Raw genomic sequence first — 13658 nt, 5'->3', positions numbered from 1 at the left:
CTGCTGGAGGTGGGCAAGAGCCTGTTATAAACATAAAATAGCTAAGCTTTACCAAACGTACCTGTTACACATTCAAACCTTCCTGTGTACACACAATAGAAATCAACGGCCTCTGGAACAACTCTGACATCATAATAAAAAAGGCTAACAAAGGATGTGCTGTCGTCATCATGACTAAGTTGGAATATGAACAAGAGGCTGCTAGGCAGCTCTCTAACTCCACATTCTACAAGCCATTATCCTCTGATCCCACTGAGGATTACCAGAAGAAACGACACCATCTGCTCAAGAAACTCCAGGCTTATTCACCCTGTATACTGGCACAGCAGTGAAGGCCAGAAAGGAGCAGCATTCTCACTGGAACATGTCCACCCACTGCTCACAGGCAATTCCCAGGACCACCACAGCACACTATCCTGATGAGAAAGGATCCCACTTGGCCTAACCATTGCTTCTTTTCCTTCCACCCGGAACCCCGCTTCTTCTCCTGGACTGCCAGTAGCCATCCCTGGGAAACCAGGAGGCAGGCACAGGATTCGACCTCCCAGCAGCCAACCGCACCACCCCTGGCTTTGGCAGAACCAACGGTGACGCTCTGCTAACCCCACTGAGGCACTTAGCTTCTGCCCTGCCTTCCTCAGCATGACTTTCCTCTTTTGCCCTATTCCTGCCTCACTCCCTCCTTTGGCAAGTCACGCAAAGGAGGCAGCCGGAAGAGCCGGCCTCCATAGGCCAACGCCCAAGGGCAGAGGAGGCCAAGCCACAAGACTCCAAAAGGTGACTGGCCTAGACCATGTAGATTTCTCAGCTCATTTCACCACCCTCTGTCCTGCGGGGGTCGGGGTTACCCCAGGGACAGGCCAGTGGTAGAAGTAGGAGCGCCTTGCTGGAGAGCTAGAAAAAGTAAGCCATCATGTTTCTGCCTGGTTTCGAACCAGGGGCCTTTTGCGTGTGAGGCAAACGTGATAACCACTACACTACAGAAACTCTGTCACAGAGCTCTGCCCCTCCCTTCACATTCCATCCACTTGGCTGGCTCTCACCCGGGCACACACTGATGGGCAGACCTGGAGAAAGTGGCGGCAGCTGGGAGAGCAAAGGACTGGAGCCGGCGCTCAGGAAGTCGTCTTTATGTCTCCCTTGTGACTCCAGCTTGAAGGAGAGCTTCTTTTTTTCCCCTTGCCGAGAAAGAGCAAGAGAAGAAAGAAAGCTCAGCTGGGCCACCTGGGTGCACAAGCCCACGCTGCTTTTTCCTGCTGCAGAACCCGAAATGAGGGACTCACGGCGGATAAAGGCACCGCTGCACTTCCAGAAAACAGCCCACCCCTGCACACAAAGGGACAAAACAACATGCCAAAGCCTGGGATTGAAGCAGGGACCTTTAAATCTTCAGTCTAATGCGCTCCTGGCTAAGCTACTTTGACAGTTACTAGGTTTCTGTTTGGCCTGCTGTTTCTCTGTCTGGGATGTTTTTGTCAGCCATGGCACACAAAAAGGACCTCACTGTGAGTGGCCCATGAAGGCAAGATGAATTTTTGCCTGCCTTGCTCAGCTTGACTTGCTTCCTCACCCCATTCCTGTCTTAGTTCCTGGGTTACCCGGTGGCTGAAGGCGACTGGGGCCTAGCGGCATGGGGAGGAAGTTGGGCAGCTGAACCCTGGTGGCAAGAGTCCTGCTGCCACTTGGCACCCCATCCTGTATTCCCGGCTTTACCTACTGGCCGCCAGGGACTTGGTGCCCAGCAGCACAGGGGAAGGAGGTGGACAGAGCTACCCTCGCCTTGAAGCTCAGGCTCATTAAAACATATGTTCAGTCTATGATGGCCAATGAGAGACCGACATCACTTGCTATTTTATCACTTGAAAATGCCATTGGCCAGTCTTTGGATCTCTCTAATGCTGCGCTTCAATTCATGAGGACAAAGTCGAGAAAATGACCTTTGAACTAAAGGACTCGGGTTTACAGTCTAACGCTGTTTCTCACTGTAACACTAGTTAAGACTGGTCCACCCTGTGTTGGTGGCCGTTCAATTTCTAGATCTTAGTACATTTTAGTTACTGTTAAAATTAAAAAAAAAATTCTATATGCTTAAAGGAAATAAACTTTTGTATTTAATCATAGAATCATAGAATATCAGGGTTGGAAGGGACCTCAGGAGGTCATCTAGTTCAACCCCCTGCTCAAAAGCAGGACCAAACCCCAATTAAATCATCCCAGCCAGGGCTTTGTCAAGCCTGACCTTAAAAACTTCTAAGGAAGGAGATTCCACCACCTCCCTAGGCAACGCATTCCAGTGTTTCACCACCCTCCTAGTGAAAAAGTTTTTCCTAATATCCAACCTAAACCTCCCCCACTGCAACTTGAGACCATTACTCCTTGTCCTGTCATCTGCTATCACTGAGAATAGTCTAGAACCATCCTCTCTGGAACCACCTCTCAGATAATTGGAAGCAGCTATCAAATCCCCCCTCATTCTTCTCTTCCGCAGAATAAACAATCCCAGTTCCCTCAGCCTATCCTCATAAATCATGTGTTCCAGACCCCTAATCATTTTGGTTGCCCTTCACTGGACTCTCTCCAATTTATCCACATCCTTCTTGTGGTGTGGGGCCCAAAACTGGACACAGTACTCCAGATGAGGCCTCACCAATGTCGAATAGAGGGGGATGATCACGTCCCTCAATCTGCTCGCTATGCCCCTACTTATACATCCCAAAATGCCATTGGTCTTCTTGGCAACAAGGGCACACTGCTGACTCATATCCAGCTTCTCGTCCGCTGTCACCCCTAGGTCCTTTTCCACAGAACTGCTGCCTAGCCATTCGGTCCCTAGTCTGTAGCTGTGCATTGGGTTCTTCCGTCCTAAGTGCAGGACCCTGCACTTATCCTTGTTGAACCTCATCAGATTTCTTTTGGCCCAATCCTCCAATTTGTCTAGGGCCCTCTGTATCCTATCCCTTGCCCTCCAGCGTATCTACCACTCCTCCCCGTTTAGTATCATCCGCAAATTTGCTGAGAGTGCAATCCACACCATCCTCCAGATCATTTATGAAGATATTGAACAAAACCGGCGCCAGGACCGACCCCTGGGGCACTCCACTTGACACCGGCTGCCAACTAGACATGGAGCCATTGATCACTACCTGTTGAGGTTTTGATTATTTCTGGCATGAATAAAAACAGATGTACAGATCCTAGCCTGCAAATGTATCACCTTATATGACAGAGAAAATCATGCATACAAATTCTGCATCAAAATAATGAAATGAGTTGCAAATGCAATAAAAATAAAATATTCAGAAGTTTAACACGTCAGGAGGGGCACCGCAGACGCTTCTTGCCTGGGGTGCCTTTTGATCTAGGGGAAGCCTGTCAGGGAGAACAGGAGTTAGTTTCACATACCTATTTTCAGGCTGTAATCTGTGGGCACCCTGCCCTGTGGGAGGGATCCCAGTAGCCCAGACTCAGGGCTGGAACAGGCCCCTGTTTTAGGGGGAGGCTGCATGGTTTAGAGCAGGGGTGGCCAATCTGAGCCTGAAAAGGAGTCAGAATTTAGCAGTGTACATTGCCAAAGAGCCACAGTAATATGACAGCAGCCCTGCATCAACTCCACCCCCACAGCTCTCACTGCCTCCCACCCCCCGACTGCCCCTTCGATCAGTGTCTCCTCCCTCCCCGCACCACCTGATCAGCTGTTTCGTGGCATGCAGGAGGCTCTGGGCAGAGGGGAGAGGAGCGAGGGCACGGCAGGCTCAGGGGAGTGGGCTGGAAGGGTTGGAGTGGAGGCAGGGCCTGTGGAAGAGCCAGAGGTTGAGCAGTGAGCACCCCCGGCACATTGGAAAGTTGGCATCTGTAGCTCCACCCCGGAGTCAGCACCTATAGTAGGAGCCGCATATTAACTTCTGAAGAGCCGCACATGGCTCTGGAGCCACAGGTTGCCCGCCCCTGGCTTACAGCAATCTGATGCCTCAGACAATCTGTCTCTCCCAAAGTGTTGGATCTGCATCCCCAGAAGGCTCCTGCACTGCCTCCCCCCTCTTCACAGTCTATAGAAAGGAGCAGCATCAAGGGTTAGTGATGAGGGACAAGGTACAACATGGGTGGCAGAGGCTTCAGGATCCCAGAGTGTTTGCCTGTCTGGGGCATTTTGAGTGAGATCTCAGGGACACATTGTAAGGCAGAATCCCAGGAATATATATGAAAGGAGCATAGGGCCATAAGGACATAAGAACGGCCATACTGGGTCAGACCAAAGGTCCCTACAGCTCAGTATCCTGTCTTCCCATAGTGGCCAATGTCAAGTGCTTCAGAAGGAATGAACAGAACACGTAATCATCAAGTGATCTATCCCTCGTCGCCCATTCACAGCTCCTGGCAAACAGAGGGTAGGAACACCATCCCTATCCATCTTGGCTAATACCCATTGAGAGGCCTATCCTCCATGAATATATCTGGTTCATTTTTGAGCCCTGTTTTTAGTCTTGGCCTTCACAACATCCTTTGGCAAGGAGTTCCACATGTAGACTGTGTGAAAAATACTTCTTTTTGTTTGTTTTAAACGTGCTGCCTATTAATTTCATTTGGTGGCCCCTAGTTCTTGTCTTAGGAGAGGGAGTCAATAACACTGCCTTATTTACTTACTCACACCAGTCATGATTTTATAGACCTCTAGAATATCCCCCCTTAGTCGTCTTTTTTCCAAGCTGAAAAGTCCCAGTCTTATTAATCTTTCCTCCTATGGCAGATGCTCCATACTCCAAATCATTTTTGTTGCCTTTTTCTGAACTTTTTCCAATCCAATATGTCTTTGAGGTGGGGCGACCACATCTGCATGCAGTATTCAAGATGTGGGCGTACCATGGATTTATATAGAGGCAATATGATCTTTTCTGTCTTACTATCTATCCCTTTCTTAATGATTCCCAAATTTTGCCACATCACTGTTTACCCCTTTTTCCAGATCATTTATGAATATGTTGAAGAGAACTGATCCCAGTACCGACCCCCTGGGGGACACACTATTTACCTCTCTCCATTTTGAAAACTGACCATTTACTCCTACCTTTTAACCAGTTATTGATCCACGAGAGGACCTCCCCTTTTATCCCGTGACAGCGTAATAGAGCAGAATAGGGTTTCCTTGGAAGGGAGAGTAAACTGAGAACATATCAGGAGGTTGTACACATTTATTCTCCTGGTGAAAAAGTGTGTCTGATACTCAGCCTTTGCTGCTCCTGCCGGCTGTGACTGCTGAGGACATTTTCCTTCTCTCCTCCTGGGTCTCTCTTCTGCCAGATTCTTGGCCAGTGCGGCCGCCCTGCAGGCGATGGCAGAGCAGTTTGGTAATAGGCTGCCGGACTCACCACATAAGAGCGCAGCTGCTGTATCACCTTGACTGATCATGGGCCAGGTCCTGCAGCCCTGGCAGCCCAGGATAACCTCCCACTGATGGCAACGGGAATTTAGCCTTTGTAACTAGCTGCTTGTACCTGAGGTCTCAGCTATGAAGTAAGGTGGTGGCACACACAGCTTCATCCAAAGAAGTGAAGAATGTAAGCGAAAGAAGAAAGTTGGCCACCTGGGGAGCTGCTGCAGTCCCATAACCACAGCTGGAAGGGAGAAGAGGAAAAACTCCCTGAAGTGCTCAAAGCAGCACCGAGAAAAGGAAGTTTGTCAGTGAGATCAGTAGCAATAAATATGAAATGAAGGAGTGCTTTCCCCTCTGTGATGCCATGTTTGAATCGTGTTGCTTTACGATGAGATAAAGCTTGAAAATATCCTGCTCTAATTTCAGGATGGGTCTGTAACCATAATTGTTCTCTGTGGGAAGTGGCCTCTAGATAGTGATCTTTGGGAAGAGCTGGCTGAAGAACCTTCCTACGAACCAGGAGATCATGGCTTGGCCTGCCAGTTCTTCCTTGGTGAACCTGGCTTGTCTGCTAGGCTCGTCTTTTTGTATCTCTTCTCATAAAAAGAAAAGACCTCACAGCACAATCCTTGTAAGTGCTCGTTCAGGACGGAGAGAGCTTCCTTGTGGCGAAGTCTTGGAAAGTGGCAAATGCTAAGTCTGAAGCTGATGGAAAGGTACCATGACTCAGAGTTGAGTTGAAGTTGCTGTGACTGAAACCCAGAGCACTAACCACTCTAGGATCACAGCAGCTTGTGGGAGAAGCGCATGTTAGAAGCCCTCTGTCAACTCAGCTGTGGCTTTCCATGCACAGAGAGCCAGCCCGCTCAAGGTCTGCAAGTTTTATGGGAAATGGGGAACGTCTGTACTTTGGCATAGGAAGGTGTTGTCTTGGACCATAAAGGGGAACAGTTGCAAATAGATAGTTGAGGAAGGCACCATGGCTTAGTAGGTTAAAGCACCTGTCTTGTAAACAGGAGATCCTGGGTTCAACTCCCAGTAGTGCCTTGTTGTACAGCTTTTGTCTCCTCTGCTCATGTTTTCCTCTGTCTTAGGAAACAGAAGAGACCTCCCTTGGCAATGTAAGTAATTGCTTCCTAAGGAAAAGGCTTCTTTGCAGACGAGCATTGGAGAGAATCAAATCACCAGCCTGGAGTTGATGAAAAGGCTATTGGTGTTGGGAAGGAGGTTGCTTTGACTGCAATTGCTATGACACCAGAGCTTGTGTCCCATGCCCATGCAATTCACTAGAAATGTCTATGCACAGAGACCCTTCTAGAGGGTTCCCTGTAGGGCTTGCAGGAAATGGAGAATTACTGTCCTTTCACCTTTCATTTTATTGTTGATGAAAGATGGAGCAGTTACGGGAGAAGTCCCAGAGAGTGGCACCGTGGCAGAGCTTGCCAATAAACCTGCTGGATAAAGAGCAAATTCAGGATCCAGCATCCAGTGCTGCCTTGCTGAACGTGCCTCCTCTTGTCACCTTTTGGTCAATGTTTTTCGTTAACGGAGAAACCCGCCTTTGACTAGCCATACCCATGCTTGCAAAAGGAACAGGTCTTTTTGCTGACAAGTGTTGAAAGGAGGCATCGGATGAACATGGAAACAAGGTAAAGGTTGCTGTAACTCATCTTGCAGGCACGGCTGTTGAATCTGGGCTGCCTCTTACAATACTGTGCTAGTGACAAGTAGCAAAACCCCTCCAGGTGCTGTGATCACTTGGCCAACAACATGCCGTGACACACTATGGACACACTATGGTCCATGTTAAAGAGCTTTCCCTCAACCCTCCCGCTTCCCTGGTTCTTGTCAAGCAAGCAGCAAAAGGCTAGAAGTCCAAAGCACAGACAATGCGATGTTTATTGGGGTTAGTTTCCAAGCAATCATATTTCGGAGCCCTTCACACCCGTTGGGCTTATCTCTATACACCAATAGAGTCTGTTCTCCAGTGTTCCCTTCCAAGCTGTCATGCCACAGAGCATTTACCCTGTATCCCCCTTCCCAGCTCTGACGCCGCAGAGCCTTGCCTGTGTCCCTGTTTCCCATCCCCCCCTTAGCAAGCATGATTCCAGTTTCCCCTCCACTTCCTGTTTGACCCCAGTTTATATAATTATATTCTCAGCTATACCTTAACCAATCATTTTACTGAAATTTAACTAACCAATCCTAACATATTGTAACATAATTCTCTAACCAATTATATCCCACTACCTTAATTAACTTACATCTAGCAAAATTAATTATACAGCAGACAGAAACAATTAGCGAACCAGACAGATTAACAATAGAAAACTGGGGGGCATAAAGATAAAACATACAGAAATGAGGGTTTCACAACCACAACCATTGATAAGTGATTTCTTGCCAGACAGGATGCTGGCAAACTAAGTTTTCTTTAACCATCTTAAGATCCGTTTCTTTATCTAGTGGTGATGGGCACTGTCTGGACAGGATCTTCTTCCTGACCCTCAATACCACCTTATTTCAGTGTGTCTGGTTTGGGATGTGACAATGTGACCGTACGCCTCCCAGCTTATAGCTGCCCCTGTTGCTTGGCCAAAGGGCTTAGCCTAAGAACAAGGCCTCCAACTATCCTAGTGAGAGCAGGCCCATACACAGGTGGACTGTGATTTTGATTTTTCGTTTTTATACCCCTGTAACTAGCTAAGTGATAAAAATACACCTAAGTGCTATAGCAGTCTCAAATGTAGATAGAGCGAGGCCAGAGCTGGCTCCGGTTCGCACTGTGGATGCTCACACACAAAAACAACAGCAATGACAACACGCTAACATTTCTGTAGTTGACAGGATTTGAACCTGCGTGGGGGGGACCCCCACAAGGGATTTCAAATCCATCACCTTAATCACTCGGCCACAACTACTTGATGGACAGCTGCTTAGCTACACTATGATTCTGTTCTCACAGAATTGTCCCTTCAAATTGCTTGCTCAGACCAGCTTCCCCAGCACAAGTGTGTCCATGGCGGAACAGCGAGAATTTCTGCCCATTTCTCTTCCGGCTGGAGCATGATCGGAGTATGTTTGTGGTTAATGACTTTGCAATAGATTGTTGTTCATTCCCCACTTCGACAAGTCAGACAGTCCCTTTCCTATTCAAATCTCCAGCACATCGCTTCAAGAGCAGGGGTCAGGATTTCTCTGGGGCACTGTCAGGGATGCAGGTAGCTACATCCCCTCTGTCTGACTATTGCCACTGCAGGAGACAAGGTTTCAATGGAATTGAATGCCCTGGCTCAGACAAGAGACACAGGGAGGTTTTACTGTTCATGGATCTGTGCAAAGGAAATTGTGTCCTGCTTTGAATTGAATTGAATTGTGTCCTGCTGGGAATTGGTCCTGCTTTGAGCAGGGGGTTGGACTAGATGACCTTCTGGGGTCCCTTCCAACCCTGATATTCTATGATTCTATGATTCTATGTGTCTCTGTGTAAAATTGAGGAGGGAAATGAAACATTCACGTGGCGGCCCAATGCCCTAAGGAATGTGGGTGAAGGACTCGGGCTGAGAAATGATTTAATGGGTTTGTATCAATTTCTTGCCCTGATTAAAAACTATGGCTAAAAGGCAGCCGTTGTTGTTAGTACTTGTACCTGTGTAGGGACACCCGGGTGGATGTCAAGTCCATTGCCTTAACCAGGGGTAGTCGATTATTTTATCAAGGTCCAAATTTCTTGGTCAAGGTATAGTCATGGTCTAGATTCCAGAGAAAATAATACACTGATGATAATAAGTATAGAAAAAATTTTGCAATCACTATGGGCATAACTGTGATGATTGTAAAAAGAAAAGGAGTACTTGTGGCACCTTAGAGACTAACCAATTTATTTGAACATAAGCTTTCGTGAGCTACAGCTCACTTCATCGGATGCATACTGTGGAAAGTTTAGAAGATCTTATATACACACAAAGCATAAAAAAATACCTCCTGCCACCCCACTCTCCTGCTGGTAATAGCTTATCTAAAGTGATCACTCTCCTTACAATGTGTATGATTATCAAGTTGGGCCATTTCCAGCACAAATCCAGGTTTTCTCACCACCACCCCCCACACACAAAAACTCACTCTCCTGATGGTAATAGCTTATCCAAAGTGATCACTCTCATTACATTGTGTATGATAATCAAGATGGGCCATTTCCAGCACAAATCCAGGGTTTAACAAGAACGTCTGGAGGGGGGCAGGGGTAGGAAAAATCAAGGGGAAATAGGTTACCTTGCATAATGACTAAACCACTCCCAGTCTCTAGTCAAGCCTAAGTTAATTGTATCCAATTTGCAAATGAATTCCAATTCAGCAGTTTCTCGCTGGAGTCTGGATTTGAAGGTTTTTTGTTGTAAAATAGCGACTTTCATGTCTGTAATCGCGTGACCAGAGAGATTGAAGTGTTCTCCGACTGGTTTATGAATGTTATAATTCTTGACATCTGATTTGTGTCCATTTACTCTTTTACGTAGAGACTGTCCACTTTGACCAATGTACATGGCAGAGGGGCATTGCTAATGGCATATGGCATTATCACATTGGTGGATGTGCAGATGAAGGAGTCTCTGATAGTGTGGCTGATGTTCTTAGGCCCTGTGATGGTGTCCCCTGAATAGATATGTGGGCACAGTTGGCAACGGGCTTTGTTGCAAGGATAGGTTCCTGGGTTAGTGGTTCCGTTGTGTGGTATGTGGTGGCTGGTGAGTATTTGCTTCAGGTTGGGGGGCTGTCTGTAGGCAAGGACTGGCCTGTCTCCCAAGATTTGTGAGAGTGTTGGGTCATCCTTCAGGATAGGTTGTAGATCCTTAATAATGCGTTGGAGGGGTTTTAGTTGGGGGCTGAAGGTGACGGCTAGTGGCGTTCTGTTATTTTCTTTGTTAGGCCTGTCCTGTAGTAGGTGACTTCCGGAAACTCTTCTGGCTCTATCAAACTGTTTCTTCACTTCTGCAGGTGGGTATTGTAGTTGTAAGAATGCTTGATAGAGATCTTGTAGGCGTTTGTCTCTGTCTGAGGGGTTGGAGCAAATGCGGTTGTATCGCAGAGCTTGGCTGTAGACGATGGATCGTGTGGTGTGGTCAGGGTAAAAGCTGGAGGCATGTAGGTAGGAATAGCAGTCAGTAGGTTTCCGGTATAGGGTGGTGTTTATATGACCATCGTTTATTAGCACTGTAGTGTCCAGGAAGTGGATCTCTTTTGTGGACTGGACCAGGCTGAGGTTGATGGTGGGATGGAAATTGTTGAAATCATGGTGGAATTCCTCAAGGGCTTCTTTTCCACGGGTCCAGATGATGAAGATGTCATCAATATAGGGCAAGTAGAGTAGGGGCGTTAGGGGACGAGAGCTGAGGAAGCGTTGTTCTAAATCAGCCATAAAAATGTTGGCATACTGTGGGGCCATGCGGGTACCCATCACAGTGCCGCTGATTTGAAGGTATGCATTGTCCCCAAATGTAAAATAGTTATGGGTAAGGACAAAGTCACAAAGTTCAGCTGTTACTCTGAAACCTGTGATGATTGTGTCGTGTTTCACTCTATATCTTGTGCCACCGCCTTTCCCTTTAGCCTTGTCGTTTACCAAGGGTAAAAACTAAACATCTCTTCAGACACAAGGGAGTGTTTGTGTTCATTCCTGCGAGCTACACAAGGGTTTGATGTTGCTGCTTTCAATCCTCCGGCTCTTCCGGGACAAGGAACAATTCAGGCTGTCACTGAACAGAAGGAGGGAGATCATTTTTTGACAGGGAGAGGGATGCCTCCTCTTAAAGGTGTTTGTCTGGCTGGCAGCCCTGGTTCCCAGGTCTCTCCTGAGGGAAGAAAGTTTTGATGCAAAATTCTAAAACTTTTAAGGGAGAGGAGAGTAAGTCAATGGGCACATGATGGGGCCGGTCTGAACCACAACATGGTTCTTTCATGTGGGATGACTCTGAACACTGACTGATCTCCATGCCCTTGGATTTGAAGAGTTATTTAGTTTTGCACTTGGTAGACTACAAGGCTGAAGCAATTTTATGAATGGTGACCCGATGAGTGAAGGGTTATTTAATGTTGTAAAAATTGGTAAAAACAATTGGCTTAAACTTGAGCTGCCTGTTATTAAAGGCTGGTTTCCCCACGTCAGTTCCATCAGCTCTTCTAGTATTGCCCTGGGTTGTCTCATGCCTCGGTGGGAAGTAAAGGGAATCGTCCCGTGCTACCCTTGGCTCCAGGCTGATTTATCCAGGGAGGGGACGTGGAATTGATTGGTTTGCTGTTGTGAAGGGAGCCAGGCCAGTTCTCAGGGAACGAGAACTCCCAGCATCTTCCCAGCCCAAGCCAGGCTGCTGCCCTGTCCCAGCCTCTGTTCCCCTGGGGGCCCCGTATGTCTGACTCAAGAGCGTGCGGGGAGCAGCAGCTGATGCAGAGGACAGTCTGGGCTGGGCAAGTGCTAGGAGCTCAGCACCAGAGGCTCCCTTCTCAGGAGAAAACAATCAGTCCCCGTCCCCACCCCAGGACAGCAGCCGGGAGCTAAGGGCAGTGCCGAGTGGGGGTTTCTCTTTTTTCTCTTTCTGGGGTGAGCAGGCACCTGGGGGCGTTTCTAGCAGAGCAGTTGGAACTGAATTGGGGAACCAGCTTTTAATAACGGGCAGCTCAGGTTCAGACTAATTTTGTTACAATTTTCTTTATAATGTAAAAAAAATCGAAAGTAAACGGGCAACAATCATTGGAACTCTTCTCTGCTAGTGTTCCCTGCCATAGAACGAAACGGCTTTGTGACTTTTCATGATGTGGGAGTCAGGTTCCCTCACTGTTCAGAATCAATGTGCACAGAAGAAGCCTTTTGTGTTTCATTTCTTGTGTTTCATTTCATTTCTGCTGCCATCGTGTGGCCATTTCCTTCCCCTCCTCTCTGTCCAAAGCACAGGAGCTCAGTTCCTCCAGGGAGAGAGGGACATCTTTCTTCTTTCCTTCCTAAACAGCCCCTTTCCTTCGATTACCCTTTGCTGGGATCTGGATGGGGAACAGCCGTTTGTGAGGATTCATCTAACACCATATTTGGTGTTGATATATAGATTTTACAGCCAGACTAGATCCCTATGTTCATCTGCTCTGACAAAGGAGCTCTGCATTTCTGGTCTAAATGGAATTATTTGGCCATTAATTCTATGGGGATGAAGGGGTTCTAGTTACCTGTGCCCTGTACCGCTAAGGGATTGGGGCAACGCTGGAGAGATTGGAGGGCGTGGAGCTGGGGAGCAGTGGGTGCTCCAAGGAAAGTTGTTGCTGTCCTCTGGTAACAGAGGGCAGGTGTGGTGATTTTGTAAGCCGTGGTGTTTGTATATATATAAAGTGTACTAAATCTCCAGGTTCCAACCCATTCCTTGTCTGGGCTATCCGAGGCGCTCTTTGTTGAGTGTATTGCTCAGTGATTGAACATTTGCCTGCCTGGCAATGGGTTCCTCCTTCAAATCCCAGTGCTTCTGTTTATAAACCTTTTTGAATGAAAATCGATTTCCTTACCCCTCTCCAGTATGATCAGGAATGATGCTTGTAATAAATTTAAAAACTCAGCATTTTACTAGGCAAATGTATAAAAACCTAGCAAACCTGCCCATCACTGAAATCCGTTCCAGTCCTCGGCATCTCTGAGAGGGACACTGTATTTGAGGCATGTGGGACACCTCTGTGATGATGATCGGTTGAAAAATGCTGGATTCAATGAAAGATGAGACCATAGGAGGGGCAGGTGAATGGCAGCACCACACAGGGTCATAACACTCAGAGATGGGGCTTCACTGTCACTACCCCTGTGTGTTCCATCATTTATCTCCTAGAGAATCACACCCTCCCCATCCCCACACAGTGTCACACAAAATCTTTTCTCCTTGAGCTCAATCCAACCCCAATGATTAGGGGAGTGGAACACATGACTTATGAGGAGATGCTGAGGGAAGTGGGGATGTTTAGTCTGCGGAAGAGAAGAATGAGGGGGGATTTGATAGCTGCTTTCAACTCCCTGCAAGGGGGTTCCAAAGAGGATGGACCTAGACTGTTCTCAGTGGTAGCAGATGACAGACAAGGAGTAATGGTCTCAAGTTCAGTGGGGGAGGTTTAGGTTGGATATTAGGAAAATCTTTTTCACTAGGAGGGTGGTGAAACACTGGAATGCGTTACCTAGGGAGGTGGTAGAATCTCCTTCCTTAGAAGTTTTTAAGGTCAGGCTTGACAAAGCCCTGGCTGGGATGATTTAGTTGGGGATTGGTCCTGCTTT

The 13658-nt window shown here is 47.5% G+C and overlaps 3 non-coding genes across 3 annotated transcripts; 1 reads left to right on the top strand and 2 right to left on the bottom strand.

The window, feature by feature from the left end:
* Positions 1-914: 914 nt before the first annotated feature.
* Positions 915-987, bottom strand: TRNAV-CAC (transfer RNA valine (anticodon CAC)). Its single transcript has one exon. It is a non-coding gene; the product is annotated as a tRNA-Val (tRNA).
* Positions 988-6341: 5354 nt separating this feature from the next.
* On the top strand, positions 6342-6415 carry TRNAT-UGU (transfer RNA threonine (anticodon UGU)). The gene has a single exon. It is a non-coding gene; the product is annotated as a tRNA-Thr (tRNA).
* Positions 6416-8203: 1788 nt separating this feature from the next.
* TRNAS-UGA (transfer RNA serine (anticodon UGA)) lies at positions 8204-8289 on the bottom strand. The gene has a single exon. It is a non-coding gene; the product is annotated as a tRNA-Ser (tRNA).
* Between the last annotated feature and the right edge of the window lie 5369 nt (positions 8290-13658).

The sequence above is a fragment of the Lepidochelys kempii genome, chromosome 28, assembly GCF_965140285.1.
Source record: "Lepidochelys kempii isolate rLepKem1 chromosome 28, rLepKem1.hap1, whole genome shotgun sequence".
Classification (NCBI taxonomy): Eukaryota; Metazoa; Chordata; order Testudines; family Cheloniidae; genus Lepidochelys; species Lepidochelys kempii.
The sequence above is the reverse complement of the archived record's forward strand: the minus strand, read 5'-3'. Positions and strand labels throughout refer to the sequence as shown.